Source organism: Paramisgurnus dabryanus, chromosome 9 (assembly GCF_030506205.2).
Source record: "Paramisgurnus dabryanus chromosome 9, PD_genome_1.1, whole genome shotgun sequence".
NCBI classification, from domain to species: domain Eukaryota; kingdom Metazoa; phylum Chordata; class Actinopteri; order Cypriniformes; family Cobitidae; genus Paramisgurnus; species Paramisgurnus dabryanus.
The window spans coordinates 9,753,563-9,772,308 of record NC_133345.1 but is presented as its reverse complement, the minus strand read 5'-3'; the positions used below and the strand labels follow the sequence as shown (position 1 = coordinate 9,772,308).

Genomic DNA, 18,746 nt, shown 5'->3' with positions numbered 1-18,746 from the left:
TTCAAGGTTCAAAACTGTGTGACTCTTTTGTTTGATAGACTAAAGGTAAGAGGGTAAAAGCTGTTGTAAAAGCATATGCAGCTTTTGCAGTGCAAGCCTACATACTCCTTTGGTAAGTGAAGTGACCACAATCTGAGGTTCACTAATGTAGCAGATGGTGCAGTCCACAGGGTTACATTTAATATGTTGTTCAGTTAAACTGGCGATACATCTGCTTGAATGACTCAACAAAACACTCAACACTTTGGTGTTCAAATAAAAATAACTCAAACATATGTTTGTTTAGTATTGGCAACACTAAGCCAGAGATATAGTGTAACCATATTTAAAAACCGGTTAAATTATGTTTTTCTAAATTGGTTCGCACTTAATACAGTTTAAAGTTCATCATAAACAAACTGTGTGCCTCAGTCAATTCAATCCGAGGACAGATTTCGAAAAATAACATATCGCTCCCGCTCTAAATAACACAAAAATATTATAGCTTGAAAGATTAGCAATTTTTCAATGTGAAACTATGCAATCATGTTTCAACTTAGCATGCAAAATCAACTATGGGTGCTTCTCATAATTAAATTGATGCTTCCTTGTAGGGCTGCGCAATAAACTGGTAGAAATTTGTCAGCCGACAGAGATTTTGGACTATATAGGTTACTCGCCCTCGTCACGTTACTGTGTGTATGGTCATCAAAACATTACATATTCACACATAGCTTTTTAAGCATTGCAGTTTAAAACAAGTGATTTTAAGAAGTTGACACTTCTGAAAGCATTGCTGTATGGTTGCGCTGTTTCTGTGTGAGTTGAGCGCGCATTGAGCTTGTAAAATTGTTTGCCTCTTTTTTGCTTTAAATACACATCTGCGTGAAAATTCCCGGCCTCATAAACACGGTCATTAAGGTCCCCTATCCCAATAGAATCTGGACCTTCTTTTGAAAGACCCGTCCCACACACATTGCAACCCAGGCAATTATGTTGGTTAGTAGACACGCCCCTTACTGCTAATTGGCTACAAGTGTGTTTTGGTATTCGATACCCTTGTCCAAAGCATTTTTCAAAAATCGTGCACCCCGCCTTTAAAGGGGATGTTACCTAATATTGCTCATGCCTCCTGCTCCGAACTCATGTTAATCAAACACCAGTGAGAGAAAATCTTTTGACTAAATCGCTTATCTACCTTTAACTCTTTCCCCGCCAGCATTTAAAAAAAGTTACCAGCCAGCAGGAGCATTTTTTATGATTTTCACAAAGATTTAATGAATTCCAGAAAATGTTCTTCTTTAAATATATAAAAATACAATATAACAAATGAAAGAACAGACCATCTGCTTTTTAAAAAAAAGTTTCATCCTACCTTTATTTGTTCTCTTTATATCACCTCTCAAATATGGGTAGGTTTCTTCAAAATTATCAAATTTCGAGCAAAAAGCTGAGATAATTCCATTTTTTGAAGGACTTTTTATATATATCAGATTCAGAATGATGATCAAAAGATACACAGAGTTTAAACTGCCCTGAGGGAATACTTCCGGGTTTTATAAGTTGGGTAATCCACCTGGTGGATAATAGCAAAAATGCGGATTGCCAGAAAAACTTGTCATTGGTATTGAAGCATTTTCTCTTAATTAACGAGTGGACTCGTCAATGGCAGGGAAAGAATTAAAGGCATAGTGCACAATGTTTGAAAGCCAATGTTGATATTTGAAATCACCTAAACTTAGATGCCCCTACCCCAATAGAATCTGGACATTCTTTATAGACCGACGCACATATACAACCCCTGCAAGGATGTTGGTTAGTAGACACGCCCCTTACTGCTGATTGGATACAAGTGTGTTTTGGTAGTCGGCCCGACTCCCATTTCCAAAGCGTTTTTCTAACATTGTGCACTCCGCCTTTAATAAGATTTTGGTCATATTGCCCAACCCTACTTCATACTCAGAAACTGATTGAGCTTTGCAACCCTGAACGAGATTACGATTCTTGAACTGCACTGCGAGGAGGCGAGGAACGGACAGCAAGAAGACACAGCTGTACTCCCCTTGCATCCTAATGGGGTGCGGCTAAGATGTGAGGAAAGTAAGCAAGTGAAGGAAATGCACAAGTAAGAAATAATAATCACCCTATAAGTCTTCAGGACTATTTTGTTCAACGAAGGTTGAAAACAGTCATGCAATTTCAAGTGGGAATGCTAGTGGCACATAAATTATAAATGTCAGCTTTAAAGGTGCAATGTGGAACTTTTAGAAGGATCTCTTGAGAGAAATGCAATATAACATAACTATATAACTATATAGGTATATACATATACATAACTATATTATCAGTAGTGTATAAAGACCTTAAATAAAAAACTGTATCGTATTTTAGAATGAGACGTTTTTATCTACATTCATGTGGGTCCCCTTAAATGGAAGTCGCCGTCATGTTTTTACAGTAGCTCTAAACAGACAAACTGTTCTACATAGTGCGTTTCATCCCTACATTGTCTCAGATGACGACATGTTGGTCCTGTGCCAGCTACCATAGCTTCATTGCGTTTCAAAATTGAAGTTGGTTACTATTCGCAATCTCAAGGCTATGTCGCTAATAACACACTCTAAGGGGCTGTTTACACTTGGTATTAAGATGTGTTTTCATCGATCGGATCACAAGTGGACGAGAGAGACACATTACGTTTACACCTGGTATTTAAATCCGTCTCTTTTGTCCACTTTCGACCGCTTCTGTCCTGAATACTGTGAGGGGGTGGTCCGTGAGACGGTGGGCGAGTCTCTCTGCTGTCATTCAAACGCGAGCGGGAGTAATTATGAGTTTATATGGACGCAAACTAATATTATGTCGGAGTCCGCTGCTTGTTTATCAAGTATATATGCGTCACAGTGTTTTGTACGTTTATATGTTGGAGCTTTCTCTGAATTTTCAGCGCAATTGATGAAATAGGATCGCGCAACTTTCACGCTTTCAAAACGAAACTACGGAGAACACCCGCAGTAGTTTTATCAATGAAAGGCTTAAAATACCGCTGTTCACCGTATGTTCACGCCAGAAGTCAAAAAAAGACGTACAACTTGTGTTTAATACCTCAGATTAGATAAATGGGCGGAGAGAAGGCGGTCGCGTGTGGCTGTTCGAACACATTCAACCACATTTGCGTTCCTCAATTCCAAAGCGATCCGATCGAAATGTGGTTGCAAGTGGTCGAAAGTGGACGAGCTCAAAACGTTTTAAACATTGTTTACACCTGGCATTAACGTCGTCCACTTGTGATCTGATCGACGAAAATGCATGTTAATGCCAAGTGTAAACAGCCTCTAAGACTTTTAACATTTTCGCCGCCATTGACGAGATAACTCGTCGATTAAGAGAAAATGCTTCCCTGCCAATGACGAGAATTTCCGGCTTTCTGCAATACCGCTATTATACAACTCTGAAAGAACTCTGTGTATGTTTTACAGATCGCTCTGAATCTGATCTCTATCAAAAGGCCTTTAAAAATATTAAATTATCTCAGCTTTTTGCTCAAAATTGGGTGTTTCTGAAGAAACCTACCCATATATGAGAGGTGATAAAACAAGGTAGGATGAAACGGGTTTTTTTTTTTTTTTTTTTTGAAAGCAGAGGGTCTGTTCTATTTTAATAAGAACATTTTCTGGAAGGCATTAAACTTTTGTGAAAATCATGAAAAATGCTGCCGCTGGCTGGCAACTTTTAAAAAAAAACTCTGGCGGGGAAAGAGTTAAAGTATCTCCCTAGTAAAACCAAAAGAATTAACCTCAAGATTTATAATCACTTCCTAAACATTAACTTTGCACCTCTAGCCTAATAAAACCAATACATATCTGCAGGCTTGTTGAGGTGAGGGAGCGCAGAAGAAGGATTGAAATATATAACTGAAGGTTACTCTGGTCAAGAGTAAATCAGACTTTATCGAAACAAAAAAGTGTTTATTCACTCACCACAGCAGTTGTGTCTCCAAGGCAGTTCCTTTTTGCTCTTCATCAAACGTGCTACTGAAAAGGGTAAGGTTGCACACAGTTGCTGTGTTTCAAACCCTAGTGAGCTGCCTACAGAGGCAACATTTTAAGGGATCAATGGGGTGCTTTCAACATGAAAAGTGCTCCAAGGGGGAGACAGCTTAATTATGCTGCCTCCTTAGATACTTTCAGCCGCATGCAATCCCAAACAATCCTATTTTGCACTTTGACAATAATGGAAAGACAAACCCATAATGCTAGATACGGCAGAGTAAACGTATATCATTCAATACTGAGAAAAGTGTAGTTTAAGTGTAATTAAAATTGATTATTTTTCACAGTGTGTATACATTTTTACTCTCATTGTTGTATAATAGCTTAGCAGCATTACATTTATTCCTTTAGCAAATAAGGAAAGTAATAGGCTATGGCAAAAACCACAATAATTAATTGTTATTCAAGTCTCCACTGCCATTAAAGGAGGAAGGGTATTTTCACAACCAACATGTTGTTTTAAGGCCCTATTTGGACATTAAAGCAATGCACTTCAGTGGGTTTTTGGGAAGGAACAATAACAAGTGCAACTAATGCTCCAAGCTTGTGTCTCAAAGCAAATTAGTTCAGCATTCTTACACACTCCACAGCAAAGACTGCTTAAAGTGACTTTAGTTACACTAAACACTTTACACAGTCACTAAAAATCCTCTCTGTATTCACATCGAGTGTAGGACACACCTGTAGTCCTATTTTTCTCCTCCCTCACCTCTCTCACCCTCCACTTCCAGTGCCTCTCAATTTCCAAATTATATGAGAATTTTATTTTTATTCCGATATTTTTTTTTTTGCAATTTACTTTCTGTTGCCTTTACACTTTGACATTAATGAATAAAAACCTAAAGATGTCACACTGCACCGGACATTAAACTGTAAGATTTTGTCTGTGTCCGAAATCTCTAAAGTGTACAGATTTAGTGCAAATCCGGTTATATTTTAATTTTTACAGCTTCTGATTGCATTTCTAGCAAGAAATCAGTATTGTAGTTTTCGAATATGGGAATAGTTTTCACATGATTTCCCACATACCGTAAATTTTTGTAGCTCCAGATTTCACTCTCTTCCTGAAACATACGGAAAAGCTGTGTCCCTGATTGGCCAGCTAATCTGTACGTTGTGATTGGCATGAATACCTCTGACGTCAGCCACAGGAAATGTGACGCTCCTTACCATGTTTGAAAGATTCGCTCACAATGCAATGCTAACAGGAGTTAACTTACAGGCTTTGAGTCCAAGGGGGAGGTATTATGATAATTCAATTCAATTCAATTCAAATCACTTTATTCATCCCCATGGGGCAATTAAGAGACACAAAGAGCAGCACATTCCACCACATACAATACAATACATCACCAGTACATAAATATATATATCGAGAGGGCAAGGGATATCAATGCACCAATTTTCAGTCTATAGAAAGATTTGTGAGGTATGAGGGCTGAGAATTTAAGAGCTGAACAGCTCTAGGGACAAAGGTCACCTTCCTCCTCTGGGTCTTACACGCCTGACAGCGAAGTCTACGTCTTGAGTTGTTGGTCTTCTCTACATCACCAATCCCAGGAAATAAACTATTGCCTACAATCCGTGTGTTTGTTGTAGTCCAAGAAAAGAGATTTACGTTGGAGACGATAACTTGTGCCATCGTTTACTTTGGGGTTTGTACCTTTTGCAAATTGTTAACATGTACCAATACACACTTACACACCAAAGGATATTTAAAATGTGAATCGGACAAAAGGTGCACTTTAAAGTTAAACCCAGTGTGAAAAGCATATATGTGGCCATTTTCCTTCGACAGCCATTTTAGCGCAAGATGGAAAAGATGGAATACTTTAAAGGGTAACTATTGCAATTTGATGAATGCGTGCACACACACAAGCACACACACAGGGATAGAGAGAGCTATGTGTGTATTGCTTAATCTTTCATTTCCGTAGAATAATATATTTGTTCACATTTACTCTTGCTCGGTGGCTCTTACTTACTATACTATACAAACATAAGTATATTGGAGTATTATCAGCAATACACTATGAAAATGCCATGATAGGCTCAAGCTTAGCAAGACTAAAATCAGTTTTTGCATACTGTTAATGTGTTGAAACACAGTATTGTGTTGTGGCTCCTTTTAACCGGAACAGATGCGTGTCAGGACTTGGGAACATGACAGATATATAGTCAAAGGAACATATGGCAAAATCACTTCTATTCATTTTGTGAATGGTGCAAAAAAAAGAACAAAATAAACGATGTGTCTGGAATTGAAAAGCAACCAATAAGAAATGCATCAAAAACAACACAAATGTGTGGGCGACTCCTTCTTTCTTCTGGTGATAAGCACACGCTGCGTATGTGCTCAAAAAACATTCAGCACAGGAACAATAGAAATATTTGTACTGTAAACACTCGCCTTATAAGTGGATTCCCAAAGCCTTTAAATTGTGATTCAAGCCGCTTTCAAACAGGCAGCTTTTCAACAGAACATTGCATTAACAGCTTAAATCATAGGTTTTATCCCAGTGAGCACATATACTGATACGTAATGCACCGTAGGTTGCTTTGGATGAAAGAGTCATTCATAAATTTGATTTGATTATTTTAGCTGTATGAAACAAGAGCTTGATTCTAAAGTACATTTTTAAATCAAAGTACCACAAATATACAAAGCCAAAATTATTTACAGCCTGAAGACTCAAGGGTTCAGTGCTGGGATAATGACCACTGTTGTCATTTGTGCTGTGGGCCAGAACGAAGAAATGGCCAGTTTTCCATTCCCAGTCTTGAGGTCTAACGTTATACGTCATATACAATCAAATCAGCATTATAGTATACGGAAATAGGTAGCAGTTTATCTTAAAACAAAGAAATAAAGTAATAAAGAAGTAAGTTACCATAATGACAACAAATACATTTCTTCTCATTATTTGCACATCAAGGAGGTCAAAAGATTTGATTGGATCAAGATGGGTTTCATCTTTCAGTGCCAGTTTAATTAAACCGATTGCATTATGTCCTTTTTGGTGGCATGCTGAGGGAAAGCAATTAGATCCAAAGCACAAATAATTTGCTTAACCTTTCAAAGCTGTCTGTTTGACCGGCTTTTAGTTGCTTTTCAATTAAGTCAGCATGTTAGGGCTACTCTAGCCACGCCTCTGGCAGAACCCGACTCAATCCGAACAGACTCCGACTCAATTAGCCTACACTAAATAAGGCCACATTATTATCAGACAAAGATATTAGCCGTGCCCACGTGTGTGTGAACATTTAACGTGCATGTGTGCATATTACACGTGCACGGTCTGTAAACTCATGGTGTGCATGTAAGTGTTGTGTTTTTATGCTTTTGCACATGAGAGATTCTAAGAGTGTTGGTGAATCAGATGGCACAGCGTAACTAACACATCTATTTTTAGACCGTATTCAATGGCATGCAGAGTTACAAATTAAATATAAGCCTTTCATCTGATAAATCTCTGTGGAGCTTGGAGATTGTGTGCTGTCAGAAGCATAGCTGATGATCAGTTAACAGCAAAACACACAAACGCAAACTAAAGTCTACACCTCAAACAGGTAAACTGTGTCATGGTGCTTGGAAAAATAATGACTCAAAATACATGCTTTATACACTGAGAGAAATAAAATGTTCCCTACCTGTCACTGGGACGGTACCCTTTCAAAGCGTACACCTTTCCACCTATAGAAGCCATATAAGTACCTGAGAGATAGGGTAAATCTCACAAAATTAGACTTATGAGGTGTTATGAAACATTTTAATAGAAAAGTAAATGCAATTTAAGAGTATCAAAATACGAAGCATGCAGTTACAAACATCTCTTCATGTACTATTTTGCACATGATTTCAAAAGAAGTGTGTTTCCACATTTAATGGGAAAATTTTCATTACCGCAACGTGTCCATGGCTGGATTTGGGTTCTTTGACATGGAAAATTTATAATAAAAAAAAAATCTTGAGTGCATGTTACAATATAAACATTTACAGTAAAGAAACATGTGGTATTTGGTGATCATTGGTAAATGTAGAGACAATAATAAGGAATATAAATGTGTCCAAGACCAATTTTCTCATCCTCTGCAACAAATTGCAATCATTGTTTAAGGAAGTAACATTTAAAAAAAAAAAAAAATGTTGGAAGGGACATAATTGACTGTGACACTCAAGATGGCTGCCAGGTAAGCAGTTCTTATTTTTTCTCTCCAGATAAAAGTTAAAATTTTGTTTGTCATAGTACAACTTTTTAGTTCTCATTACTGAAACATGAGTTTGTAAATGCATATATTTAATGTAATATCATGTAGGCCTGGGGCAGTAACCGGATTACCGCCACACCGCGGTCATGTGACCCATGCCGCGGGTCTGAGCTCCTCACCGTCATAACCGCAAAAAAAAAAAAAAACACTTGAAATATTGCACTGCACTTGTGTGTATATGTGGGGATGTTATACACGCAGCTTGTGTACAACCGCAACTTGTTAACTGAACATTAACTGATATGATTTTAATATTAAATTTTCATTGAGTAGAAATACAGGTGACGTTGTCTCTCACTCGTTAAAAGTAATACAAACATTTTATCTAATTTGAATGTGCAAACAACCGCAACAGATCAACAACAGAATTAGGTTTCATACATTATCAAATTTTCACGCAACATAAAGAGCACGCGATCAGTCCGAGGAGTAATATCCAAAGAGGTTAGATTGTCTCTTTTTTCATCTAGCCTACAACAGTGGCCATTTCTAAAGCAGGAAACATTTCAAAAAGTTTTGCTTTTGCGTCTTCTTTCTCTGTTTGTTGAAAAAGACAGATGTTTAGGTAAGGGTCGAGGACAGAAGCGTTCTGTCCGAGCAAGCGCAACAGAGGCGGACTGCCCAGGCGCGCTCTAGACAGATGCAGACTGCCCGGGCGCGCGCGACACAGACGGACCGCGTCATCTTGCGCACACACACGCGTCTCAGTGCAGCTTCCCAGCTATACTCAAGCACGGACACATATGCAGTACAAGTGATTTCTCATACAAATGGTGATTTTACCAGACCATCAGGGCAGCAATAATTCGCGTCATTTACAGGCTATTCACAAATTAAGGATAGAAAAGTGGCGAAATGTCTGTAGGACGTGTGAACACGCACAATGCGTTAACATTTTTTTTTAACTGATAATATTAATTGTTCAAGTTGTTGAATGTTGAAATTGAAGAAATGTGGAAGGAAATAATATTCACTTTACATGTTCCTTAAGTAATTTGCACGTGTTTTGTATTGAAGATAAATAAATCATGTTATTTAACTCGTTGTCTTGCCAATAAACCGCAAAACCGCGGGAATTTGTTGATTACCGACCGCGGTAAAAAAAAAAAAAAACGGCCCACCCCTAATATCATGTTGCGGTAATGATCATTTTTGATAATGATAATCTAAAAAATTTAAATAATTCTATAGGAAGTATTTTTTAAATCCTCTAAAAATAATGGTGTTAGTAAGTTCAGACCTTAATCTTATGCAAAAAATGGCTTTAGGGGATTTAATAAAAAATAAAAAGTCTGAATTATGTGAGAATTATATTTGTACCAAAGTATTCATATCTGTACCTAATTGGTACATATTAGGACCTCTTTAAAGGGTACCGCCCCAGTGACAGGTAGTTTTCTGAAATTGTTTCATAATCCTCAGCCTATTTAATTTCCCAGATAACAATAAAAATTAAGTTTGTAACCACGGCTCTCAGGGTGCTGTCAATGCAAAACCTCATTAATTTTAGCAGTGGGACATATTTAATAATTAGTCGCGCAGACCTACGCAGACAAAGTTCAGTGACCTTGGCATTGAAAGAAAATATAATGACATTGAGAAAATGAATCGTAAATTCAAGTAAATGAATACATAATCCTTGTCCCCTTTAGTGACAGCCACACTTTGATAAAATGAATCAACTTTAGCACATCTCATAAATTTGGATGGTACATATATTTCCAGTTTAATTACAACACTTGTGCATTTATTGGTCTATGGTCTGTGTGTGAAACCATACAGACACAGTGGAAGTTTTGTGGCTCTTGCACAGGAAAGTTGTCATCCGCAGCTTCTCAGCATGCTTCATGCTTTCAGATAAACAAATGATGGCGTCTCTCTCCATACTGAGAGAAAGGAGGTAATTAAGCTCTGAACCAGCAGTAAGCTCTGAATTATTGAGCTGTGCAATCCGTGAGCTGGTTTAGTTTTTAAACCAGATTCTTGTCAATCTGTGTCAATTGTGATGTAAAGATGTCCTGCTGGTTTTGTTGTGGACAAGAGAGAGATCATATCGGATGATTATGTTTGAACCATAAAGCATCAGGCATACAGCTTGGTTCATTTCACAAACAGTTCACTTATAAGCATGGTACAGTCTGTCCCTGCTGTACCTATGCTAATGGATAGCTTTTTCCATATGTAATATATTTGGCTAAAACTATGCTTATGTAATAATTTTTTTATTTTTATCCAATGTGACTTTTAGTGCATTTAAGTCATCCCTGGGGTTCGAACCCATGACCTTCAAGCTGCTGGAGCTACATGCCAAATGCTCCAAAAATGTTTTCTAAGCATGATGAAGTTTACTGAGAGCATTAGTTCTGTAGGCTTCTCCAAACACATCATATTCAGCTCAACCGAGTCCAAAGGAACATCTGGGTAATAAAATCAAGTGTCAAAGATTAGGCCCTGATCCAATATTAGCAATGTGGTATCCTGGCATGAGGAGCATTTGGCAACCTTAACTTACAAGACACATTATTGAGAGATATATCAGGTCAATAGTAAATAAATCCCTGGTAAAATAAAAGTCTAAAAGGTATCACTGCTTGTAATGTAAAGATACAGACAAGTTGTGCTTCCCAATATGCTCCTACCAGCTAGACTACAACATACACAATAATGGAGATTGAAGCTGGTCTTTATAACAGGATATTATTAACTTCATAATATCATAACGTTATTGCTTCCCTATTTCACTTTAACTGTACTAGTATCTTGTTTTAAGAGACACCATCTGCAACTCCCTGGGCGCTGCAATGTTAACTGCCCACTCCTTCGGATGTGTGTGTGTGTTCATGACTTGCAGTGTGTTTATGTGTTCACTTACTGGGATGGGTTAAATGCAGAGGTCACATTTCGAGTATGTGTTGCATACTTGACAAACATGTCACACTTTCACTTCCAACTCTCTAGCTAGCGCATGCTCTTCCTGTGTCAATGAAGCACATGCTCAGTCAACATCTGGCTCAGGTGTGTTTTACTAATGGGAACTGACACCTGTCACAATCTGATTACTAATGCATGAAGCACTATGAACCTATTTAGCATGATTCACATGTAATCTGTTCACTGGACGGCACAGGCGATGTGTTTTTCTTTCTTTTTTTTTTCTTTTTTTTTGAAGCATAACACAGGAAGCGATATTTCAACCTTGCTTTACCTTCAGCCCAAAGCCTCATATAGATGGATCCATTTGGTGTTTCAGAGAGATGGATGTTGTTCCAGATGGTCTAAAACTGGCAGCACACACACACAGATATATATATATATATATATATATATATATATATATATATATATATATATATATATGCACACATTGGATTTATTTTGTGAAGGATGGATGCACATTTTTTGGACTTGAAGGTTGTGGACCCCGTAACTTCACATTTAATTAACTGAAAGATCTAAAACATTTTCTAAAATTACTGAAAATGTGTTTGTCTGAAAAACGATGGACATATGCTACCCGGACAGCTTGGGGGTGAGTAAATCATGGGTTTAATATCATTTTTGGCCGAACTATCCCTTTAATGACTCACTTCTGCTATATACCAATAAGTCTGACCTTACATTACAGTTAATCTCTTATTTGCATCTGCACGCTGCTGTTTATGACAAACTCATCGAAGGCATGGCACGCTAAAAATAATTTAAACACCACTGATTGGCCATTACATAAAGTAATCTGATGCAACGTGAAAAGATCTAAATCTAATGCCGACATCGACGATACATTTTTGGTTTAATGGTAAAGGGTCATGTTTGGCCTTTTGTCTTTAATTTATGTAGCATTTTTATTCATCTTGGTTGCATATTTGCCCAAAGCCCTCAGTAATTTTTGACCCTGAGACAAGAACGGACCATTCATCATTTAATGACTGCTAAATGGACTAAATTTAAGTCCTGTAATGTGATTTTGGGGAATTAAGGTGGAGGGAGACAGATTTATTTCTGAAGCAGGATCTGCTGAAAATTAAGTTTTTCTCCAGATCATTGGAAACATCAGGCTAAAAGTTACATATTGCACACTAGTAATTCTGCTTTTAAATCTTTTGTACAGACAGAGGCCGCCCCATGAGCCAGCAAGCAATTTTGGCTAAAACAAGGCAACATTTGGGCTGTCAGTGAAAGTTTAATAGATGTTTAACCATAGTGCAAAAATAGACTATGCGTATACACCGAGGGGCAACCTTCCCGATAAAGCCAATATGGAAGTGATTATGTTGGCTTGAGAAAGCCAACATACTGTTGTTGCACTTAAACTTATTATTATTCCCTCTTCTTTTCTTCTGAGACTAAAATTTCTAACTCTAACTCGTCCTAGAGCTTTCAAGCTACAGCCATCAAACTTTGGACAGACTTTCGGTCTGATCTGACGAGGTGTGCTATATCTTTTCTAACTGATGGGACCTTCCGAATTCCTAAACGGGGCGCTGAAACACCCCAAAATTTCCATTGACTTAACATTGAGACAAACTTTGACGGGTCAAAGCTGCGAGTGAGAAACTTGTAGAAACTTGTGGCTTACCACATTTAAGGAGGCTGACAGGCTGTGTAAGAACATACCTCACAATGGGGTGTAAGCTGTACCCCTGGGGTGTAAGAGGCCCCCAAAATTTCCCATTGACTTATAATGGGGCAGGAAACATGCCCATAAAAGGGAATAAAAGCGTCCCAGATGGAATATCTTCACTTTAGAGGGTCTTAGAGACATGGGGGTGGGCTCATTTTACTCAAGCATCCAATCAGTCTCTTAGGATCACCCCAGAGCTATTAAGCCACGCCCCTAGCAACAATTTTGGGTACCCTAGCAACATCTCCCATAGACTACCATTATAAAAAGCCCAGATGGATATCTTTGCACCAGAGTGTCATAGAGACATAGGGGTGGGCTCATTTTACTCAGGCATCCAATCAGTCTCTTAGGATTCTTATTGAGGTATTAAGCCACGCCCCTAGCAACAAAATATGAAGACCCTAGCAACATAATAAACAAAGCCTTATATCTCTGGATCTGAACATCGTAGAGACACAGGGGTTGGACCGTTTTTCTTGTGGTTTGACGTGTAATCATTATGGGATGCCAATTTTCTCCCTAGCAACCAAACTTAGTACCCTAGCAACGGAATAAACAAAGCCTTATATCTCCGCTTCAGAACATCATAGAGACACGGGGGTTGGACCGTTTTACTTGTGGCTTGAAGTGTGATCATTATGGGATGCCAATTTTCTCCCTAGCAACCAAACTTAGTACCCTAGCAACGGAATAAACAAAGCCTTATATCTCCGCATCAGAACATTGTAGAGACACGGGGGTTGGACCGTTTTACTTGTGGCTTGAAGGGTGATCATTATGGGATGCCAATTTTCTCCCTAGCAACCAAACTTAGTACCCTAGCAACGGAATAAACAAAGCCTTATATCTCCGCATCAGAACATTGTAGAGACACGGGGGTTGGACCGTTTTACTTGTGGCTTGAAGGGTGATCATTATGGGATGCCAATTTTCTCCCTAGCAACCAAACTTAGTACCCTAGCAACGGAATAAACAAAGCCTTATATCTCCGCATCAGAACATTGTAGAGACACGGGGGTTGGACCGTTTTACTTGTGGCTTGAAGGGTGATCATTATGGGATGCCAATTTTCTCCCTAGCAACCAAACTTAGTACCCTAGCAACGGAATAAACAAAGCCTTATATCTCCGCATCAGAACATTGTAGAGACACGGGGGTTGGACCGTTTTACTTGTGGCTTGAAGGGTGATCATTATGGGATGCCAATTTTCTCCCTAGCAACCAAACTTAGTACCCTAGCAACGGAATAAACAAAGCCTTATATCTCCGCATCAGAACATTGTAGAGACACGGGGGTTGGACCGTTTTACTTGTGGCTTGAAGGGTGATCATTATGGGATGCCAATTTTCTCCCTAGCAACCAAACTTAGTACCCTAGCAACGCAATAAATGTTAGCTTCATGCTAGCTTCCTGCTAATAATGCTAGCTTCATGCTAGCTTCATGTTAATCATGCTAACATCATGCTAGCTTCATGCTAATCATGCTAACTTCATGCTAGCTTCATGCTAATTATGCTAACTTCATGCTAGCTTCATGCTAATCATGCTAACATCATGCTAGCTTCATGCTTATCATGCTAGCATCATGCTAGCTTCATGCTAATCATGTTAGCATCATGCTAGCTTCATGCTAATCATGCTAGCTTCATGCTAGCTTCATGCTAATCATGCTAACATCATGCTAGCTTCATGCTAATCATGCTAGCATCATGCTAGCTTCATGCTAATCAGGCTAGCATCATGCTAGCTTCATGCTAATCATGCTAGCATCATACTAGCTTCATGCTAATCATGCTAGCTTCATGCTAATCATGCTAGCTTCATGCTAATCATGCTAGCATTATGCTAGCTTCATGCTAGCATCATGCTAGCTTCATGCTAATCATGCTAGCATCATGCTAGCTTCATGCTAATCATGCTAGCATCATGCTAGCTTCATGCTAATCATGCTAACATCATGCTAGCTTCATGGTAAATCATGCTAGCATCATGCTAGCTTCATGCTAATCATGCTAACATCATGCTAGCTTCATGGTAAATCATGCTACCTTCATACTTAAACATACTAACAGCCAGATAGCCTACTAAACTAAACTTATGTCAAACCGTTTTAAACGTTCAGGCTACGCTTTCTCAAGCCAACATAAAGTTTGTCTTCAAACTTTACTATCTAGTTTAAACTGAAATTCATCAAGTGGCCACTAGAGGCTGGCTTCAAAAAGGAGTCAATTCACATGGACCCCCATGTTTAAATGCCCAACTTTAGAAAAAAATATGTTTACAGCCTTTTACAAAAATTATTTTTGATCTAATATTGCCCTTCATGACAACTGTGTGAGGGATAATTTTTACCACCCCAAACACTCACTTTTTTATGTGAATTTTACTGGAAGCTACTTGGAGAGTTTAGAAAGAGACTTTTATCATGTGACAGTGTGGCGCTGTGGTAGCGTCATGGGCTTACAACATGGTGAACCGGGTTCGATTCCCCTTTAGGGCAATATTTTTTTTAAAATATCAACTTTAACCAAGCGACCACCATTACATCTGGCTTGTAAACGTGAGCTACGCGTTTTTTTGGCGTTTGATGATAAAAAAAACCCATGAAATTATATTATATGACACATGACATGCTGGAAGGCACACTTTGTGACCTAAAGAGTTGTCTTCTTTTCCTTTGAGACAGTGCTGTGGGCGCTTGTGGCCTCTAGGGGCGCTAGACGTGAAAAATACATGTCTAGCACCCCCTAGTGGCCAAAAAGTTCCATGGTGTTCCTTTAAAGTCTTGCTTAATTAAGGGCATTACCACTTGAGTGAGCTTCACCCATGTCCTCCCTCTTTACCCATTTTCGAATATCCGCATGTAATGCGCTGTGATGCACGGTCAAGATAGCGACAACAGGCATCGTCTACTATTGGGTTCAAAAATGATCTTCAGAAACCCATGGGTGAGGTCACGGACACTACGTCCAGTCTATGGTATACACTTAGAACACGTAAAAGAAATGAAAGCAAACACCTTGAACACCTGTTGACTTACATGATGGAATATCATACATCTCCAAGTTATTTGAGCAAAACGGCATGTAACAAGGTTATTTAGGGTAGAAGTGGGACTATATTGGGTCTATTTAACTGTCATTTCATCGACTTGGTTTTCGTTTGCTAGGGAGTGACGTTGCTTTCAGCCAATAAAAAAACTGACATTTTCTGGTGTTGGTTGGTTAGGACCGTCTACAGGCCTTCTTAGCTAAGCGCTTTAAATTTTGCTTGCCAACATAAAGTAGGTCTCCCAGAAAGCTTAAATACTCCAGTTACTCTATAAGCTTGTGTGCTGTATCTGAAACAGCATACACAACTTATTGTCTAAGCTAAACTAATGATGTACTTCTAACAATAACTTATAGCACAATGCCTTGCAGTGATTATGAGCTAATCTGTATCTGTTACAATATATGCAATGCTTGTTGCCAACCCACCCAAGCATAAACAGGCAAGGCAATACACATGTATAGTCAACTTCAAATACAAGGTTTCAGAAGTCAAATCTTGTTGTAGACATAATACCTACGTAAATAGTATAGTGGGTAAACAAAGCATCATTTTTACATATACAATGCATATGCAACATATGATCATTTAGATGTGGTGAACTTACATGGTGGCCTATTCACTGTGTGGGCTTAAGCTAGGCTTGAGTTTATGCTTTTTCTAGCAACCTTTCTTTGTCTGCAGAACCCCTATAGCACCCGTCATTAAGTTGATTTTACATTTCTTTGAAACAAGCATCAAACACAAACCTCACAGACAGACCTGAAATATGAATCTGAGCTGTAGCCTTCCAGTCAGATACAGACACACTGGTGTTACTGTATGGTGACTTGGGTTTGAGGTCCATTCCCAATATTTTGTACTTAAAATGTGATCTCTGAAAGCCAATGTTGACATTTGAAATCCCCTAAACAAATACACCCCTACCCCATTAGAATCTGGACCTTCTTTTGATAGACCCGTCCCACACATATGCAACCCAGGCAACGATGTCGGTTAGTAGACACGCCCCTTACTGCTGATTGGCTACAAGTGTGTTTTTCAAAAAAATTAATTTTAATAAAATTAATTGTGATTAATAATTTAACATGTTTAAGTTTCTGTTCATATTTTTAACAAACCAAATCAAAAGTTTTGTACTGCCTAGAACCTTCTTTGGTATCTCTTGGGCTTCTCGTTTCCCTGGTTGGGCATCACTGCTTTTGGATTTAGTAAACAGTAAATATTAACACAAGGCAGTGAAGTGTTACAAATACCCAATGTCAAGCAAGAACCTGCAGGTATGCTTAAAAGCTGACATAACTTTTCCACTTTTCCATAGCTGGGATTTGCCGCTGTACAGTACAGTGCCGAAAGCACCGCAGGATGTTTGTCCATGTTACACGTGTGGTTGTTCTTCATGGCGTGAATTTTGATGCCCAGAATAATTGTCCATGAATGAACTCCCATCTGTCCAATTTGGTCTGTGCGGCTCAGGTCTTGTCTCCAGGTCGGTCCGTCTGTCATCGAGACACCAGTGAATATTCACCAAGGCAGGTGAACAAATGAGAGGATTGTTCATTCCAAAGGGATGTCATTATATATTCTCTCCTCGAGGCTTCAAACAGAGTTAATTTGCATGACCCAGAATATTCTGTGGAGCGATGAACATTATCCTGTCGAACAATGACATGGCAGGTGAAAGAGTTCTGTAAGCTCAGCAGGAGTTTTTATACTAATATAAAATGATTAAGAGGTTGGCTAGTCTTACCTGGAAACCACCTCATAATCTATTACCATTGCAAACTCATTAACAGTACTGTGCCTGTCACTTTAATACCAATAAAGCATTCTCTCTGGGAAAGGTTATGGGATACTTGCTGAATGCCACCAAAGATTGATGAGCAACAAGAAGATATTAAATGACTGCATCTATCATGTATTCTCGAAGCATATGATGCATCATTTTGTTTTGACTTTGTTTTTGGGCAACAAAAGAGATGCTTGGGAGGCAAAGCGCTATGAAGGACTCGACAGATTTCGAAGCAGGGGGGTGTCTGTCAAAGTGTAGAGATGTGTAACATTTGCTAGTCATTAGCATACGATTATGGCTTGTTATCTGCTATGGGAATGATGTTGAGCCTTTGCTTTATGGTTATGGAATTCAAAATAGGTTGGTGAATCTGAATGGTATAATTTGAGAGAGCTTTTAACCCTCGTGTGGTGTTCATATTTCTGTTACTTAGACAATGTTTGTGGGTCTAGTGGACCCACTGTATTATTCGTATCTTAAACCAATGCAGTCATACAAATTTATGTATAACTGTTTACAGATGATTACTTTAGCCTTATTGCAAGTAATATAGACAGAATTTATGGTTAATATTTGTCATTTACCACTGATATAGGACTATTTATAGATTAAAGTGCCATTCGTTTTTGTGATAATATGAAATAAGAGAAGAAAATTCTATTCGCCCCCAGATGTTTATCTAAAATAAGTATTTTCATCACTTTTTCATCTCAAATAAGTTTTTCATCACTTTGATATTTAATTATTTGAACTTAGTTTGAAATTGTACACATTTGTGTCCGTCTACACAGCACAAGCCTCATCTGAAAAGATGCTGTATTATATCACATTATCTACACTGAACACATGTGTTGTGTAGGCTGGCATGAACAGGTTATAAGAAGCAGATTTTTACTGTGTAACTGTGTTGCATATGCATTTCTTGCATTTTATAGACGTATACTGTGTCTTCCAGTCCATCTTATGTCCACACACACT

The 18,746-nt window shown here is 38.4% G+C and overlaps 1 protein-coding gene across 1 annotated transcript in view; it reads left to right on the top strand.

The window, feature by feature from the left end:
- The window catches only part of LOC135773388 (leucine-rich repeat and fibronectin type III domain-containing protein 1-like protein), a 180,431-nt gene that overhangs the window by 47,891 nt on the left and 113,794 nt on the right, over positions 1–18,746 (top strand). The gene's annotated exons all lie outside the window — the stretch shown is intronic.